This window comes from Scyliorhinus torazame, chromosome 17 (assembly GCF_047496885.1).
Source record: "Scyliorhinus torazame isolate Kashiwa2021f chromosome 17, sScyTor2.1, whole genome shotgun sequence".
Classification (NCBI taxonomy): Eukaryota; Metazoa; Chordata; class Chondrichthyes; order Carcharhiniformes; family Scyliorhinidae; genus Scyliorhinus; species Scyliorhinus torazame.
Window position 1 is genome coordinate 8,898,392 of NC_092723.1, and position 18,712 is coordinate 8,917,103.

An 18,712-nucleotide genomic window follows, 5' to 3' on the forward strand; every position below is an offset into this window, starting at 1 on the left:
TTCCCCAGGACCCACTTTTGCTAACCGGCCGACCTTCAGGATGCTCGCCGGCTGACCTTTGTGACCCACGCCGTGTTCGTTTACCTTTAATATGAAAGGGGAGCCTGATTGGCCCTCGCAATCTCACTGGAATCAGGTTTGCAGGAGGAGAGGGCAATGCGCGTATCAGGTGCAAACTTCAGCCAGTTCCTTTTTGCCGTCTTCATCTTTATGAAAACGGAAAATCCATCCTCGCACATGTAGATCGTCGCGAAGGGCAATAGCACCAAAATGCTTGTTTTACTCAGCACTGGGTACTCCTGGGACATGCTATACCAGAATGCCGACAGCCTCATGGGCTATTGCCGTGTTTTTAACATGGTGTTACAGGTCAGCCGCGGACCTCACTTTGAAAAGCCCTGTATTCAGCCGCACTATTGCACCATCTTGTTTTTTTTTGTCTCGCCCAGTATTGTCTTTGGACGTAATCTTACTGTTGTGCAAACTGCATGCCAAGAATAAAAAATAACATTGGATCGTGGATTGAGGCTGCTCTCTCTGGAAGAAGACGTTATGTCGAACGACAGACAAGTGCCAGAAGTAGGAAGAGAAGAGACCATTCAACCCCTCGACCCTGCCCCACAACTTTGGGTGAAGGCTGCCACATTCCGTTAGGAGATGAGGGGGATGGGGATTCGGAATAAAGTTGAGCACCCCTGCTTCCGCAGCACAAGAGGGACCCTCACACTCGAGATGAAGGTGTATTCGCTCTTCTTCCATCACATCGGAATCGTCATCCCATCATCGGCTGAGCTCGCTTCAATAACACAGGTGCTAAATGTCAGTAAAGTGTAGCAGCTGAGAATTTCTGCTCCCGCAGCTGCCCCCACTTCCCAGTGCAAGCAGGGCGGCATTGATTGATTTTATATCACACTGTACCCAGCAACACTGTTTTGTACCACTTTAGCACAGATACATAAATACAGGCTTAATCCTTTAAGGCGGCTAAAATCCCAAAGGATTTACCATTCATCCTGGCTTAAAACGGTGCTGCTGAATCCAATAGTATTTGAACAGGATTCTTTGGAGGATGTTTTGCTAAGAGATGATAAAGAGATTACAACTGCTCAAAGGTAGTACAGTACACAGATACAATACAGTGTTAAATCATTAATAGGGCAAGCACTGTGTTTCTTCCTATCTATGTCCATACAAGACGAGCAGGCAGATGCAGTGTTGCGATGTGCTTTAGCATTGAGAAGGGGGGGTTTGAAGTCTCTTGGGCCTAAGGGTAGAAAACATCACTGGCTTCCTTCATAAATTTTCCACATTTCAAGTGGTTAAGCACAATCACCGCCCCCCCCCCCCAACCACCACCCCTCACCCCTTTCCCCGCCCACCCCCACTCGGCCAAATATCTGGGCCCCAGGGTCTGTGCATTACTTCCAGTCATAAAACCAGAAGTCTTGGCTTTAATTAAATCTCCTCACCTGCATTTTTTGTTTGGAGGATACATATTTGTACATTTAATGGAAAGCGTAACATTCGATTGCAGAGACTGCCAAGCCGGGGAATACACTTTGATTATTTTACGACATTAAAATTGAAATAATGCACCTTTAAATTTACAATGTCATTAAGTCAAAATTGTTGCCCGCAAATTATCTGTGCCCAGCCAAATATAAAATGAGTATGTTCAACGATCAATGAAACACTTTGAAAGTACCAGAATATTACTCGCTGGGATAGCTGATTACTTTAAGTTCCTGGGCGAGATTCTCCGACCCCCCGCCGGGTCGGAGAATCGCCGGGGGCTGGCGTGAATCCCGCCCCCGCCGGTTGCCGAATTCTCCGGCACCGGATATTCGGCGGGGGCGGGAATCGCGCCCCGCCAGTTGGCAGGCCCCCCCCCCCGCGATTCTCCGGCCCGGATGGACCGAAGTCCCAATGCTAAAATGCCTGTCCCGTCGGCATAGATTAAACCACCTACCTTACCGGCGGGACCAGGCGGTGCAGGCGGGCTCCGGGGTCCTGGGGGGGGCGCGGGGCGATCTGGCCCTGGGGGGTGCCCCCACGGTGGCCTGGCCCGCGATCGGGGCCCACCGATCCACAGGCTGGCCTGTGCCGTGGGGGCACTCTTTTCCTTCCGCCTTCGCCATGGTCTCCACTGCGCATGCACGGGACCGCCGTCAGCGGCCGCTAACACTCCCGCGCATGCGCCGCCTGGAGATGTCATTTCCGCACCAGCTGGTGGGGCACCAAAGGCCTTTTCCGCCAGATGGCGGGGCAGAAATTAGTCCGGTGCGGGCCTAGCCCCTTAAGGTTGGAGCTCGGCCCCCCAAGATGCGGAGCATTCCGCACCTTTGGGGCGGCGCGATGCCCGACTGATTTGCGTTGTTTTGGGTGCCAGTCGGCGGACATCGCGCCGATACCGGAGAATTTCGCCCCAGATGTATGTGGAAATTAAGAGCTGAGTTGCTCGTATTGTGACTGGAATTTCTTCTGTGTTGCAGTCAAGTCAAGATGTGCAGGGTAGGTGGATTGGCCACGCTAAATTGCCCCACACCAATCTTCTGCAGTCTTTGTGACTGAGATTGGCAATTTGGGGAAGTTTTGTGTCGCTCACCATAGCTGTCAACAACTCAGTTGTGCATGGATTTTAGTTGAGCATAAGACCAGCCTAGTTTGTGATGCCTTCAACCCCCGCAGCCCCCACAGTTAGGAAGTCTGCCTTGCTTGACACGGGGTGAAGGCTTGGGCAGCACGGTAGCACGGTGGTTAGCACTGTTGCTTCACAGCGCCAGTGTCCCAGGTTCGATTCCCGGCTTGGGTCACTGTCTGTGCGGAGTCTGCACGTTCTCCCCGTGTCGACGTGGGTTTCCTCCGGGTGCTCCGGTTTCCTCCCACAAGTCCCGAAAGACGTGTTGCTAGGTGAATCGGACATTCTGAATTCTCCCTCTGTGTACCCAAACAGGCGCCGGAATGTGGCGACTAGGGGGTTTTCACAGTACCTTCATTGCAGTGTTAATGTAAGCCTACTTGTGACAGTAATAAAGATTATTATTATCGTAGCGCCGGCAGTATCTTTGAAACATACCCCAGCAAGACTCACCGCATTCAGGAGAGAAGGGGAGGAAACTGCAAGAAAAATAAATTTGTGGCAGACCTTAGGGGGGGAAAGATGACTGACAGCTGCTATTATTTAACCTTTGTTTCCCAATTCCGCTAAAAAAAATTTAAAACGCATCACATTTTTGGGAAGAGACAAAATAAAAATTTTGCAACTTTTAAGATAAGACCCCCTCCCCTCCTCACACTGTATACAGATTCCCCGGTGCCCATAAACCCCTCTTGCTACAGGCATTTACCGCGGGCTACATTAACAGTGGTACAGGTGGGGCAGGAGTGTGAATCTTTGCCCTAACGCCTAAGGACTGACAGATCGGTGGCCAGCTGCCCTCATGTTGCTCAGTGCAGCTACCTAAAGGCAATCATTTCAATGGAAGGGCAGAATACTTCATCTCAAGAATCATTCAATAAGAATTTCAGAAGAAATGATTTACAAAGTTCCTTGTGGTGTTCCTGTGCACGCACATCGGCACCGTGAGTTGACAGCATTAGATATCGCTTCATACACTGAAATGACAGAGAGGTCACTTTAAGCACACAGATGGACAGTGACTGACAGCCCCCTGCTATCCAGAGAATAGTCGGCCCTTTAGAGAGAGAGACTAGACCAAATCACCTGACGTGCAGGGTCAATGATTGCAAAAAAGAATAGTCGATAATTCCCCTGTTAGAAAGACACAGCGACTCCGTATCCATCTGGAGACTGCTATAACTCGGTTTGGATTGTAGAAGCAGCTGAAACTCTTTTGCTTCCTTGTCGTTTGTACTTACCCGCCACGGGCATTTCTGCCCAAAAGAAATGCCACCGTTCGATGTCCTTTAAATTAAAAATCCAATTCAAATTAATTTTCAAGACACGTCGCAAATCTTTTCCACCTGGTCCCCCTCTGAAATTCATAACATTTTTAGTTTAACTGAATTACCTGACCTATGGGTGTATTGTAGAAGAATGGCAGGAGATTGAAGTGTTTACAAAGGAGGCAGCCACTAATCTATTTATCGCAGATTTGATTTTTCCGCTTTCGGCATATGCTTGCACCACATGCATCTAATGCCATAATGCATGTCTGCCTGAACTGATTTGGATTGGATTGGATTTGTTTATTGTCACGTATACCGAGATACAGTGAAAAGTATTTCACTGCGTGCAGCTGAAACAGATCATTTCGTACGTGAAAAGAAAAGAAAATACATAATATGGCAACACAGGGTACACAATGTAACTACATAGACACTGGCATCGGATGAAGCATGCAGGGGTGTAGTGTTAATCAAGTCAGCCCACAAGAGGGTCGTTTAGGAGTCTGGTGACAGTGTGGAAGAAACTGTTTTTGAGTCTGTTCGTGCGTGTTCTCAGACTTCTGTATCGCCTGCACGATGGAAGAAGTTGGAAGAGTGAGTAAGCCGGGTGGGAGGGATCTTTGATTATACTGCCCGCTTTCCCCAGGCAGCGGGAGGTGTAGATGGAGTCAATGGATGGGAGGCAGGTTTGTGTGATGGACTGGGCGGTGTTCACGACTCTCTGAAGTTTCTTGCGGTCCTGGGCCGAGCAGTTGCCATACCAGGCTGTGATGCAGCCCGATAGGATGCTTTCTCTGGTGCATCTGTAAAAGTTGGTAAAAGTCAGTGTGGACATACCGAGTTTCATTGAGGATAGGCAGTGCCAAAAACAAGGGGCGGGATTCTCTGGGAATCGGCAGGGCAGGCAGAAACGGGGCAGTGGAATGGCGGGAACCACTCCGGCGTCGGGCCGCCCCAAATCCTCCGCACCTTCAGGGGTGAGGCCGGCTGTGGAGTGGTTTGCGCCCCGCCAGCCGGCGTGGAAGGCATTTGGCGCCACGGCAGCCGGGGCCGAAGGGACTCCGCCTTACGGCGCAAGTCCGCACATGCGTGGAAGTGTCAGTGGCTGCTGACGTCATCCCCTCGTTTGCGCGGGGGGGGGGGAGTTCACCTTCGCGCCGGCCATCGCGGAGGCTTACACTGCCGGCGCGTAGGAATAGAGTGCCCCCACGGCACAGGCCCGCCCGCGGATCGGTGGGCCCCGATCGCGGGCCCGGCCAGGGCACCCCCCGGGGCCAGATCGCCCCGCGCCCCCCCCCCCCCCGAGGACCCCGGAGCCCACCCGCGCATCCAGGTCCCGCCAGTAAGGGACCAACTCCAATTTACGCCGGCGGGACCTACATAGAACAGGTGTGACTTCAGTCCATCGCGGGCCGGAGAATTGCCGGGTGGAGCCCGCCGACCGGAGCGGCGCGATTCCCGCCCCCGCCAAATCTCTGGCGCCGGAGAATTTGGCAGCCGGCGCGGCGGGATCCACGCCGTTCCCCGGCGATTCTCCGACCCGGCCGGGGGGTCGGAGAATCCCGCCCAAGATCCTAAAACATAGTGGGCGGGATTCTCCGAAATCACGTTCGGAGATGGGGCAGAGAATCTGTTTTGGCAGCGAAATCGGGAGCAGCACGGTTTTTCAATTTTCCGCCCCCTGAAAATCGGCGTACTCCTCCGAATATCCACCGCCTCGGGCCATTGCCTGAGACCCGTCCCGCGATGCTCCGTTGACGACCGGCCGAATTCCCGACGGCGTGGCTTACGTGTGCTCACACTGTCCGGGATCCTCGCGTGGCGGCTGCAGACTCAGTCTGGGGTCGCCGCAGTGAGGGGTTGGCAGATTGGTGGGCAGGGGGGCTTCATTCGGGGCTGGGGACAGTGTGTGTGGGTGAACGGCCGAAGGGGGGCACTACTTTTGTGGCCCAAGTCCTCGGGCTGAGTCCGCCATGGAGTATGGCGTGGCCGCTGCGGCCGCCACAAGGCGCATACGCGGTCTCTGACCGGAAGTGCTGGGGGCCGTATCGGCAGCTAGAGCTGTGAGCTCTACGCCGGCTCCCTGCTAGCCCCAGATAAATGGGGAATCGGTGGCCTTTTGACGCCAGGTTTCCTGACGGAAAACACCACAGTTTTCACAACGTAGTCAGTGTTGTGTTGGGCGCATTGGATCCGTGGAACACATACAGGCCACCAACACTTAAAATAGTGTCGAGTTTGGTGAAGAGCTTGGCGCGAGCCATCTCACATGTGATCTCTTCGTGCTTGGGAATTGGATAATGCTCCCTCATGATATTGCGATTTAGATCCTTGGGATCAATGCAAATTCTCAATTCGCCGGAAGGCTTTTTTACACATACCATGGAACTGACCCAGTCGGTCGGTTCTGTGACTTTGGAAATCGCTCCTTGGTTCTGGAGGTCCTGCAGCTGCTGCTTGAGGCGGCCCTTGAGGGGTGCTGGGACCCTGCGAGGTGCGTGCACCACAGGCGTGGCATTCTGTTTTAATAAGATCTTGTAGGTGTACGGGAGCGTGCCCATGCCCTCAAAGACGTCGTGATGCTGGTGATAATGGCATCGAGTTGCGCCCTGAAGTCGGTGTCCTGAAAGGCAGACGTGTCAGCAGGAGAGAGACAGTGAACTCTCTGAACTAGGTTCAACAGCTTGCATGCCTGCGCGCCAAGCAGGGAGGCTTTCGAGGAGCCCACGATTTCAAAAGGATGTCTTTGAGTGACATGTGCGTCACTTCAAGTTGGCACGAGCCGCTGGCATCAATGGCATTGCCATTGTAATCCAATAGCTGGCAGGCAGATGGAAGGATGGCTGGTTTGACACAAAGGCCTTGGAGGTCAGAGAGATTGGCGAAGGCACCAGTGTCCAGGCGGAATCGTATTCGGGACCGGTTGACCGTCAGGGTGGCACACCATTCATTGTCTGGATCGATGCTGTATATCGACAGCGGCTGGTGTCTTTGCTTCGGGGACACCCTGTTTTTTGTTACGATACCGACTCGAAACGGCGCCTTTGGGTCCTCGGTGTCACTGCTGTGTGGGAGGTCCGCATCGGACTCGGTGACCGTGGGTTGAATGGCCCGGACATTCCTGCGAGGCTGGTTGAAGCGATATGAGTTGGCAGGCTGAGCTGCTCTGCGTAAGGCAGCATAGTGGCCACGTTTGCCACATCTCAGGCATTGTTGGGATTTGGCAGGGCATTGCCGTTTTAAATGGGCGGAGCCACAGTTGCCACACGTCGTAGCGTCAGCACGTTCGCTGCGCCACCACGCATGCGCGGTGCGGTCATACCTGGTGCACGCCTACGCATTACGTTTGTCGACGTCGCCGCCCCCTCATTTGGTGCGCGCAAGCGCGGGAGTCCGCGAAAAGCGCTCAAAATGGCCGCCCTCATCCAGGCTGAGGCCCTGGAGTTGCTCGATTGCTTGGACCTGTTCCGCCTCGTGGGGACCTTGCCGCGCCGTTTCAGCCGCTTGGATGTGGGAATACCGACTCGTGGCGTTTTCGTGTAGCACGCAGGTCTCGATGGCGGTCGCTAGGGTGAGCTGCTTTACCTTGAGGAGCTGCTGGCGTAGGGGGTCCGACTGAACACCGAAAACGATCTGGTCGCGTATCATGGAGTTGGAGGTGGGTCCGTAGCTACAGGACTGCGCAAGGATGCGGAGGTGAGTGAGAAAGGACTGGAAAGGTTCATCCTTACCCTGCAAACGCTGCTGGAACACGTAGCGCTCAAAACTTTCATTCACCTCTACGCTGCAGTGAGTGTCAGACTTGAGGAGGACCGTCTTGAACTTTGTTTTATCTTCATCATCCGCAAAGGTGAGAGAATTGAAAATGTGGATGGCATGTTTCCCGGCCGTGGACAGGAAGAGAGCAATCCTCCTGGTATCCGAGGCATCCTCCCGGTCTGTGACCTCAATGAAGAGCTGGAAGAGTTGTTTAATTATCTCCCAGTTGGCCCCTAGGTTACCGGCGATGCGGAGCGGCGGCTGCGGTGGGCAGATGTTGTCCATGTTGCAGGATGACGGAATGCTGGCGGAAGGCAGATCACTTGCAGATAGGTCTAAGAAGTTCTAATATCCCTCAACTCCTGGTATCATGTTGTGTTGGGCGCTCTGGATCCGTGGAACACATACAGGCCACCAACACTTAAAATAGTGCAACACTATTTTATTAAGTCAGAAACTGTTGCACATACTTTCACTGTGGGTTAACACAATATTAGATTGAACTAAAGACCTAGTCATAACCAGTCGATGCACTCAGCACATGGTGAATGTCTGTGCTGCAGGCTGTGAGCTCTGTCCTACTAGGAAGCTGCAGCTCGAATGAGCGGGAACTCTGATGCCCCCTGTCTTTATAGTGAGTGTGCTCTAACAGGTGATTGGCTGCGGTGTTGTGTGTGTTGATCGGTCCCGCTGTGTGTCCATCAGTATGTGTGTGTCTGCACCATGATATACTGGTGTATATTATGACAGTCAGTGTTTCTCAGTTGGCCCAATGTCCCTCGTTCCTGGGCATAGTACAGATGGTCTCCATTTCCGCTTTGAAACAGTAACATGTTGTCCAGGTTTTCGCAAGCCTCTCATATCAATCTGGGAGCTGACATTTATTCGTTGCCACTGACGATGGAAGTGTTTGTTGGCTGGTGCAAATGGCTGACGTGAAGGCATCGCTGTAAACTAGATATTACACTGCACGAAAATTAACAGGCTTACATAATGCCCCCTGTCAACTACCTCAACATAGCATCGGCCCAAACGGGTCAATTTGTGCCTTTGTTGAAAGAGTCATCGAATATTCGCAGTGTGATTTCTATATTCTCTGCTTGGTGGGGATGCACTGAGTACCTGATATTTTTTTAAGAGTGCTGAATTGTGTGGAAAAGGGAAATACATTTCTGCATCCTGCGCTTGGTGTTAATTAAGGTGCTTCCAGGGCACTTTTAGCTTCCTGGTTTCAACATTGAGCGAAGTTCCATCCAGATTGCTGCAATAATAACACTTTGATTGAGCACTGCACCAGCGCAAAATTTCCATTTCCTTTATCAGCCAGTCCTTTGGCCCCTTTGAAGCTGCTTTTGTTTTGTTCTGTGGGAAATGCTGATGACACCTGCCTCAGATACACTGTAGTCTCACACAGCGCGCAGTCACCCAGAAATATTTTCCTCCTTCCAGGACCAGCCAAGTTTAGTACCAGCACGTTTACTTTTGCAGCTGACAACACAAAGGTCCCAGTTGGGACGACTAGAAGCGCCGGTCCCTGTCTGGACCGGTTTTGCAATGGCGGGTTTTTGAGGCCCAGCTGGGCAGGCCTTCATCCACTATGGGGAAGCGTGTATTCTATGGGTCCCACAGGGAGATAGATCAATGTGGCCCCAGGGTCTCATGAGGGTTAGTATAAGTTGCCTCTGGCTGTCTGGGACCAGTGTGTCGAAGTCTATGCCACGTCAGACTGAAGCAGGTTGAGAGCAGCTCAGAACCAAATCAGGTGGCATTACTGGAAAATGTGTGCTGTGAACATTTAAAGAGAGAAAGATTTTGCATTTATATAGTGCCTTTCAATACCTCAGAATGTCCCAAAGCGTCTTACAACCAATGAAACAGAGGGCAGTAGAGCAGAGCTGCTGATTGGCTGTTGCAGGGAAAATGTGCATTAGTGCACTGCGGACACCGTATCTTGAAGGTGGTTTGTGGAGGAGCTGTTGTCAAGTGACAGTTAAACCGGAAACACTTCTTCAGTGTTTCCCTCCCTACCTCCTCCTCTAACCAAAAAAAACCCACAATCACTGAAAGGATCCCAGCTGGGTAAAGATCACGAGGGAGACTCGAAGGCAGGTAGAAGTAGAAAGAAGTTGAACCGTGATGTCACAGCCTGCAGGTAAGTGATTGGCTGGTGACTGGTAAGTAGTTTTTCTTTTCCCTGAGGTGTTATCGTGCGGGGCGCAGTGGATGCTGAGTGAGTGCTTGCTGAGAAGGGAGTACATTTAAAAAAAAACTTACTGTTGGGAGTTTCCAGCTGAATCCGGTCGGAGTGAGGACAGAGTGACTGATGGTGAAAGAGCGCAAGGAGAGCAGCGGAGACTCAGTGAAAGAGTGCGCGGAGAGCGGCAGGGACACAGGATAAAAGAGCACGAGGAGAGCGGTGGGGACACAGTGAAAGAGTGCGAGGAGAGCGGCGGGGACACAGGATAAAAGCGCGAGGAGAGCTCCGGGGACACAGGATAAAAGAGCACGACGAGAGCGGCGGGGACACAGGATAAAAGAGCGCGAGGAGAGCGGCGGGGACACAGGATAAAAGTGCGCGAGGAGAGCGGCGGGGACACAGGATTAAAAGAGCGCGAGGAGAGCGGCGGGGACACAGCTGCCGGAGAAGCGGCTTTCAGATTTTCGGCGGGAGCAGTGGCCAGGGGTCTGTCGGGAAGGTAGGTTTACCTTTTTAAAACCTTTAAAAACTTACCTTGAAGAGTGACATCATAGCAAAGCAGTGACGTGATTGGCTGGTAAGGAAAGTGCTCCAATTAGCAGTAGCTGGGAGAAATTTAACTCTTCGTGTGTTGGTAAGTATTGTGATTGGTAAATAAAATCTTTATTCCTTTCATTTATTCATTATTTGATATTATATTTCTAATCAGTTAAGGTAAAGTGTAAAAATGGCAGGAGATCCCAGGCCTGTGTTATGCTCCTCGTGCTGAATGTGGGAGTTCAGGGACGCGGTCGATGCCCCTGACTCCTTCATGTGCGGGACGTGTGTCCAGCTGCAGCTCCTGTTAGACCGCATGACGGCTCTGGAGCTGCGGATGGACTCACTTTGGAGCATCCGTGATGCTGAGGAGGTCGTGGATAGCACGTTCAGTGAATTGGTCACACCGCAGATTAGGACTGGGGAGGGAGACAAGGAATGGGTGACCAAAAGGCAGAGAAAGAGCAGGAAGGCAGTGCAGGTGTCCCCTGCGATCATCTCCCTCCAAAACAGGTATACCGTTTTGGATACTGTTGGGGAAGATGACTCACCAGGGGAAGGCAGTAGTAGCCAGGCTCATGGCACCGTGGCTGGCTCTGCTGCACAGAAGGGCGGGAAAAAGACTGGCAGGGCTATAGTCATAGGGGATTCAATCGTAAGGGGAGTAGGCAGGCGTTTCTGTGGTCGAAAGCGAGACTCGCGAATGGTATGTTGCCTCCCGGGTGCACGGGTCAGGGATGTCTCAGATCGGCTGCAGGACATACTGAAGGGGGAGGGTGAACAGTCAGTTGTTGTGGTGCATATAGGCACCAATGATATAGGTAAAAAATGGGATGAGGTCCTACAATCAGAATTTAGGGAGTTAGGAGAAGTAGGACCTCAAAGGTAGTAATCTTAGGATTGCTACCAGTGCCACGAGACAGTCAGAATAGAAATTCAAGAATAGTCAGAATGAATACGTGGCTTGAGTGATGGCACAGGAGGGAGGGGTTCAGATCTTTGGGACATTGGAACCGGTTCTGGGGGCAGTCGGACGATTACAAATTGGATGGTCTACACCTGGGCAGGACTGGAACCAATGACCTAGGGGTGTGCTTTTGCTAACACTGTTGGGGAGGTATTAAACTAATGTGGCAGGGGGATGGGAACCAGATTAGGAAGTTAGAGGTCAGTAAAGAGGCAGGAACTAAAGCCAGTAAGGTACTAGATAATAAACTCAATGTGACTAAAGGGAAGAGTAGACAGGGCAGAGAGGATGAACGCAAAGGGACAGGTGGTTTCAATGTGAGAAGTGTAGCAGGTAAGGCAGATGAATTTAGGGCTTGGATTAGTACCTGGGAATATGATGTTACTGGTATTACTGTGACTTGGTTGAGGGAAGGGCAAGACTGGCAACTAAATATCCCAGGGTATAGATGCTTCAGGAGGGATAGAGGGGGAGGTAAAAGGGGTGGAGGAGTTGGATTACTGGTCAGAGATAATATCACAGCTGTGATTAAGGAGGGCACGATGGAGGATTCGAGCACTGAGGCAATATGGGTAGAGCTAAGAAATAGGAAGGGTGCAGTAACATTGTTGGGACTTTACTACAGGCCTCCCAAAAGCGAGCATGAAGTAGAGGTACAAATATGTAGACAGATTATAGAAAAATGTAGGAGCAATAGGGTGGTCGTGATGGGAGATTTTAACTTTCCCCACATTGAATGGGACTCATGTAGGGTTGGAGGCGTAGATGGAGTAGAATTTGTAAGGAGCATCCAGGAGAGTTTTTTAGAGCAGTATGTAAATAGTCCAACTCGGGAAGGGGCCTTACTGGACCTGGTATTGGGGAATGATCCCGGCCAGGTGGTTGAAGTTTCAGTCGGAGATTACTTTGGGAATAGCGATCACAGTTCCGTAAGTTTTAGAATACTCATGGACAAAGACGAGAGTGGTCCTAAAGGAAGAGTGTTAAATTGTGGAAAGGCCAAGTGTAACAAAATTCGTCAGGAGCTAGGGAATGTGGATTGGGAGCAGCTGTTTAAGGGTAAATCCACATTTGAAATGTGGGAGTCTTTTAAGGAAAGGTTGATTAGAGTGCAGGACAGACATGTCCCTGTGAAAATGAGGGATAGAAAGATTAGGGAACCATGGATGACAGGTGGAATTGTGAGACTAGCTAAGATGAAAAAGGAAGCATACATAAGATCGAGGCGACTTAAAACTGATGAAGCTTTGGAGGAATATCGGGAAAGTAGGCCAAATCTCAAACGTGCAATAAAGAGGGCAAAAAGGGGTCATGAAATATCTTTGGCTAACAGGGTTAAGGAAAATCCCAAAGCCTTTTATTCGTATATAAGGAGCAAGAGGATAACTAGAGAAAGGATTGGCCCACTCAAAGACAAAAGAGGGAATTTATGTGTTGAGTCAGAGGAAATGGGTGAGATTCTTTGCATCGGTATTCACCAAGGAGAGGGACTTGACGGATGTTGAGGCTAGGGATGGATGTTTAAATACTCTAGATCAAGTTGGTATAAGGAAGGGGGAAGTTTTGGGTATTCTAAAAGGCATTAAGGTGGACAAGTCCCCTGGTCCGGATGGGGTCTATCCCAGGTAACTTAGGGGAGTGAGGGACGAAATAGCTGGGGCTTTAACAGATATCTTTGCAGCATTCTTCAGCACGGATGAGGTCCCGGAGGACTGGAGAATTGCTAATGTTGTCCCTTTGTTTAAGAAGGGTATTAGGGGTAATCCAGGGAAATATAGACCTGTGAGCTTGACGTCAGTGGTAGGCAAACTGTTGGAGAAGATACTGAGGGATAGGATCTATTCACATTTGGAAGAAAATAGACTTATCAGTGATAGGCAGCATGGTTTTGTGCAGGGAAGGTCATCTTTTACAAACCTAATAGAATTCTTTGAGGAAGTGACAAAGTTAATTGATGAGGGAAGGGCTGTAGATGTCATATACATGGACTTCAGTAAGGCGTTTGATAAAGTTTCCCATGGCAGGTTGATGGAAAAGTGAAGTCGTATGGGGTTCAGGTTGTACTGGCTAGATGGATAAAGAACTGGCTGGGCAACAGGAGACAGAGAGTAGTGGTGGATAGCAACAAGCTTTTTCCAAGAGTGGGGATGTCAATTACAAGGGGTCACGATTTCAAGGTAAGAGGGGGAAAGTTTAAGGGAGATGTGTGTCGAACGTTTTTTACGCAGAGGGTGGTGGGTGCCTGGAACGCTTTGCCAGTGGAGGTGATAGAGGCGGGCACGATAGCATCATTTAAGATGCATCTAGACAGATATATGAATGGGCGGGGAACAGAGGGAAGTAGATCCTTGGAAAATAGAAGACAGGTTTGGATAAAGGATCTGGATCAGCGCAGGCTGGAAGGGCCGAAGGGCCTGTTCCTGTGCTGTAATTTTCTTTGTTCTTTGTTCTTTGTTCTAAGCACTTTTTGAAATGTAGTAATGTAGGAAACACACCTACAAAATTGTGCACAATATACCCCCCAAAACACCAATGTGATAATGATCAGATGATCTGGTGGTTAATTAGGTGCTGCGGGGGGATAAGTATGGTGCAGGACACCTTGGAGAACTGCACTGCTCTTCTTCAAAGTAGTGTCACGGGAGCTTTTAAGTTTATCAGTGAGTACATTTAAGTTTAACATCTTATTCCAAAGGAACATAGGAACAGGTTTAGGCCATTCAGCCCATCGAGCCTGCTCAGCTATTCAGTACAATCATGGCTGATCAGACACTACAAAGCCTTTAACGGCCACTATCCCCATAACCATTTACACTATTGTTAATCAGAAATCTATCAATCTCTATCTGAATCGTACACAATGACTGAGCTACCGCAGCCTCTAGGATAGAGAATTCCAAACATCCTCGACCTTCTGTACAGAAGGTACCTTCTCCTCATCTCGGTCCTCAGTGACATCCCCCTTATTTTTGAATTATGCCCCCTGGTTCTAGACTCCCCAACCAAGGGAAACATCTTTGCCGCACTCCCTCTATGGCAATGATATCCTTTCAGAGGTAAGGGGACCAAAAATGTACACAGCACCCCGTCCAGGTGCGGTCTAACCAAGCTTCTATACAACTGAAGCAAGCCCTAACTACTCCTGTACCTCAAATCGGCCTGCTACATCTAACAATCCAGCACCTTCTCAGCACTGCACAGATGTGACTCCTCTGAGTATGAAAGGGCACAAATAACGAGTTCCTGGAACACGCTAAGTGTAAGTGCGATTAGCTTCCAGAGATTCTACTGAATGGAGCAACTAGATTTTACTGAACCAAGGGGTCCAGCCGATACCATTACAACCTAATTGATTTATTTCCCGTTCCGACCCTTGTTAGAAAGTTAACCAGCTTTTTTGAAATGTTAGACATGGCTAACAAGCCCCACTCCCGATAGTTGAATGCATGATATTGGCCGGTACTCTCGTGCAGTACTGTGGGAGCGCTCCATTGTTGGAGGGGCCGAAAGTAGGGGCTCATTTAGCACAGTGGGCTAAATAGCTGGCTTGCAATGCAGAACAATGCCAGCAGCGCGGGTTCAATCCTCGTACCGGCCTCCCCGAACAGGCGCCGGGATGTGGCGACTAGGGGCTTTTCACAGTAACTTCATTGAAGCCTACTTGTGACAATAAGCGATTATTAAATATTAAATTATTAAATCTTTTTAGGTGAATGTAGAAGATCAGGTGGCCTTATTTTTGAGTCCTCTTTTGTGGTATGCGCACCTATCTGGCAAGGCCAGCGTTTGTTATTCATCCCTAATTGCCCTTGAGAAGGTGGTGAGTCTCCAGTGATGTCACTGTTGCAATGGAGGAAACGTGGCAGCCAGTTTTTACACAGAAAGCCCCCACAAACAGTAATCCGGTTTTGTGATGTTGAGTGAGGGAATACACAACCTTCTGACTCAGTCGCAAGCGTGCTACCAACTCATCTGCAGCTGACACTAGAAACAAACGGCCTAGAGGTTATCATATTGTTGCTTGTGAGAGCTTGCTGCGCGCAAATTGGCCGCTGCATTCCCTAAATTACAGTGACTGCAGAGTAATGGGTTAATGTTTATGTTCATAAGACTGTGATGACATTAATGATGTAACTGTGATACGAGTAAGGAGGTGACCGAGAGGTCCCAAGTGAGCTTGGAGCAGAACAGTCTGTGCCTCGAATGTGCTTACCCTGAGGTCTTTGTAAATAGTTAGTTAATAACGACATCACAATAGTGACTGCAATCCAAAAATACTTCATTGGCTCGAAAGCATTTTGCAACATGCTGAGGTTGCGAAAGATGCTATATAAATGCAAGTTCATTCTTTCTTCGTATTAGTTCCCTGAAAGTACTTCATCCCCTGCCTGCCCCAGTTACAGTTATCCTTTGAATTAAATACCTTCATGTAATATTCCCCATTCACCAACTGGGTAAATTACAACTGCGGTGTTTATTTACATATAACTACAATGCAGAGGTTTGCAGCCTCCTGTCAGCGTCAAGGATCAAACCTTTAGGGCAGCATGGTGACGCTGAGGTTCCAGTTTCGATCCCGGCCTTGGGTCACTGTCCGTTGGGAGTTTGCACTTTCTCCCCGTGTCTGCGTGGGTTTCGCCCCCACAACCCAAAGATGTGCAGACTAGGTGGATTGGCCACGCTAAATTGCCCCTTAATTGGAAAAAATGAATTGGGTACTTTAAATTCATGAAAAGAAAAGGATCGAACTTATACAGAAACCCACGCTTGCTAGGGCGATGCCCTACCCTGGTCCCTGACTGGTTACCCAGGCCTCGAGACCCTCTTGGCAGACCGCCCCTTAAAGGGGATAATCACAACACTTTAACAGAGAGTTCTTTCAATCAGCTCTGTATTTTGCTATGCTGTGCTAAATGTGATTCTTTTGTGACACACCAAGAATACAGAAGGCTGCAATATCACGAATATAAGGGTTTCATATTATTTTATGAATCTTTCCAATGGAGTGTCAGCGCTGAGGATGCTCGTAAACATTTCAATCTGCATTCCTATGATTTGCGAAGATGATCAAACAGGAAGCCAGCTTTTGTGCAATGCCAGTGTTAGCCAAGAACTTATATTTCCCTATGGCATAGTGAGGATTAAATGCTGTAACAAATGTCATGCGGAAGGCAAAGACCTTGGAAGAGAAATTGGAGGCTGCGCCGGTTGATACAGTAATAACCCAATTAATGCTGGTGATTGAATACCGTTTGGATCATGTTGAATCAGAAAGTATTTGACTGACTTCTGGTTGCGGCTATGCGGAGCTAAGTCACACATTCGGCGGCTCCCGCAAAAACAGACTTTTGGGCTCTTTTCAGGGCCCCCAACGGCACTTTTTCGACGTTTCCCGGTGTGGGAAGGAGTCTATAACAGCTCCCCGTCAGTATATGGCTTCAACTATGAGCGGGGCGACAAAAATGGTGGTGGTGGACCCGAAGAAGGTGCGAGGGACGAAGAACAAAATGGCGGCGGCCGGAGACCAGGCAGCGTGGATGCAGTGGGCGCAGGAGCAGCAGGAGGGTATCCAGCGCTGCTTCAGAGAGATTAAAGCAGACCTGCTAGAGCTGATGAAGGCGTCTATTGATAAGCTGCTGGAGACACAGACGGCCCATGGGGTGGCGATCCGCGAGGCTCGACAAAAGATCTCTGACAATGAGGACGAGATCTTAGGCCTGGCGGTAAAGGTGTAAGTGGTAAGTTGCAGGGAGAGAGGGTGGTACTGGTCAATGTGTACGCCCCAAACTCGGACGATGCGGGTTTTATGCGGCATATGTTGAGCACGAGGCGCTCCGCAAGAAATGGCAGGAGCGGTTCGAGGAGATGGAGAATCGGTCGAGGCGGAAGAATCTGCGGATTCTGGGCCTCCCGGAGGGGCTGGAGGGGCCGGACGTGGGGGCCTATGTGGTCACCATTTTGAACTCGCTGATGGAAGCGGGGTCCTTCCAGGGGCCCCTGAAACTGGAAGGGGCCCAAAGAGTGCTGGCGAGGAGGCCCAAGGCTAACGAGCCTCCGCGGGCGGTGCTGGTGCGGTTCCATAGGTTCGTCGATCGGGAGTGTGTGCTCAGGTGGGCCAAGAAAGAGAGGAGCAGCAGGTGGGAGAATGCGGAGGTTTGAATATACCAGGACTGGAGCGTGGAGGTGGCGAAGAGGAGGGCCGGGTACAATCGAGCGAAGGCGGTGCTGCACAGGAAGGGGGTGAAGTTTGGCATGTTGCAGCCGGCGCGACTGTGGGTTACCTACAAGGACCGGCACCATTATTTTGAGTCTCCGGAGGAGACATGGGCCTTTGTTCAGGCCGAGAAGTTGGACACAGATTCAGGGTCAGGATGGGCGATTGGGGACTGTGGTTGATATGTTATGTTAAAAAAAAATTTGTATTGCTCTGGGTTTCTTTTTCTCTGTGTTTTTCTCTTTTGGGTTGGTGAGGGTGGCTGGGGCGGGTTGGGCACTGTTTTGGTTGGGTTGGTCGGGAGGGCTCTTGGAGTGGGGTAGGTAAACGGAACGGGGGGGTGGACGGCAGTGAGATGGGGCCCCGCGGGGGAGGGGGAGTCCCGAGTCGGGGGTGAGGGGACCGGGCCTGTAAAAGGAGCTGCGTCAGAGGTGGCGGGGCCTGGTAGGTGGAAATCGCGGGTTTTTCCCCGCGCTGAAGACTGGAGGGGGCGGGGCCGGGGCGGGGAAACGAGGGTTGTTTCCCGCGCTTAGAACGGAAGGGAGAGGGGAGAGGCTATGGATGGGGAACGGGAGAGGAGGGTGTGCCACTCAATGGGAGGAGTCTCGAGTGGCGCGAATGGCCGGGGTCAGCACGAGCCAGCTGACTTGCGGAAGTGCAATGGGGGGAATAAATCAGCTAGGATGGGTCCTAGCCATTGGGGGGGGGGGGGGGGGGGGGGGGGTTTGGGAGGGGGGGGGGGGGAATCGAGTTGCTGCTGCTAAGGTCAAGGAGGAGCTGGAACGAGTGGGGGGGGGCGAGACAGGGGTACGCCGCTGTGGGGAACGGGCCGGGTGTGGGGTGTGGGCGCGTGGCTGGCCGAGGAGGGGTCATGGCTAGTCGGTGGGGGACGGGGGCGGGTAGCCCCCTGATCCGGCTGATAACCTGGAATGTAAGGGCACTGAATTGTCCGGTTAAGCGGGCCCGCGTGTTCGCGCACCTGAAGGGGCTCAAGGCGGATGTGGTTATGCTCCAGGAGACGCACCTGAAGGTAGCAGACCAGGTAAGACTGAGGTAGATCAGGTGTTTCACTTGGGGCTGGATGCAAAAAATCGAGGGGTGGCGATCTTGGTGGGAAAGAAGGTGTCAT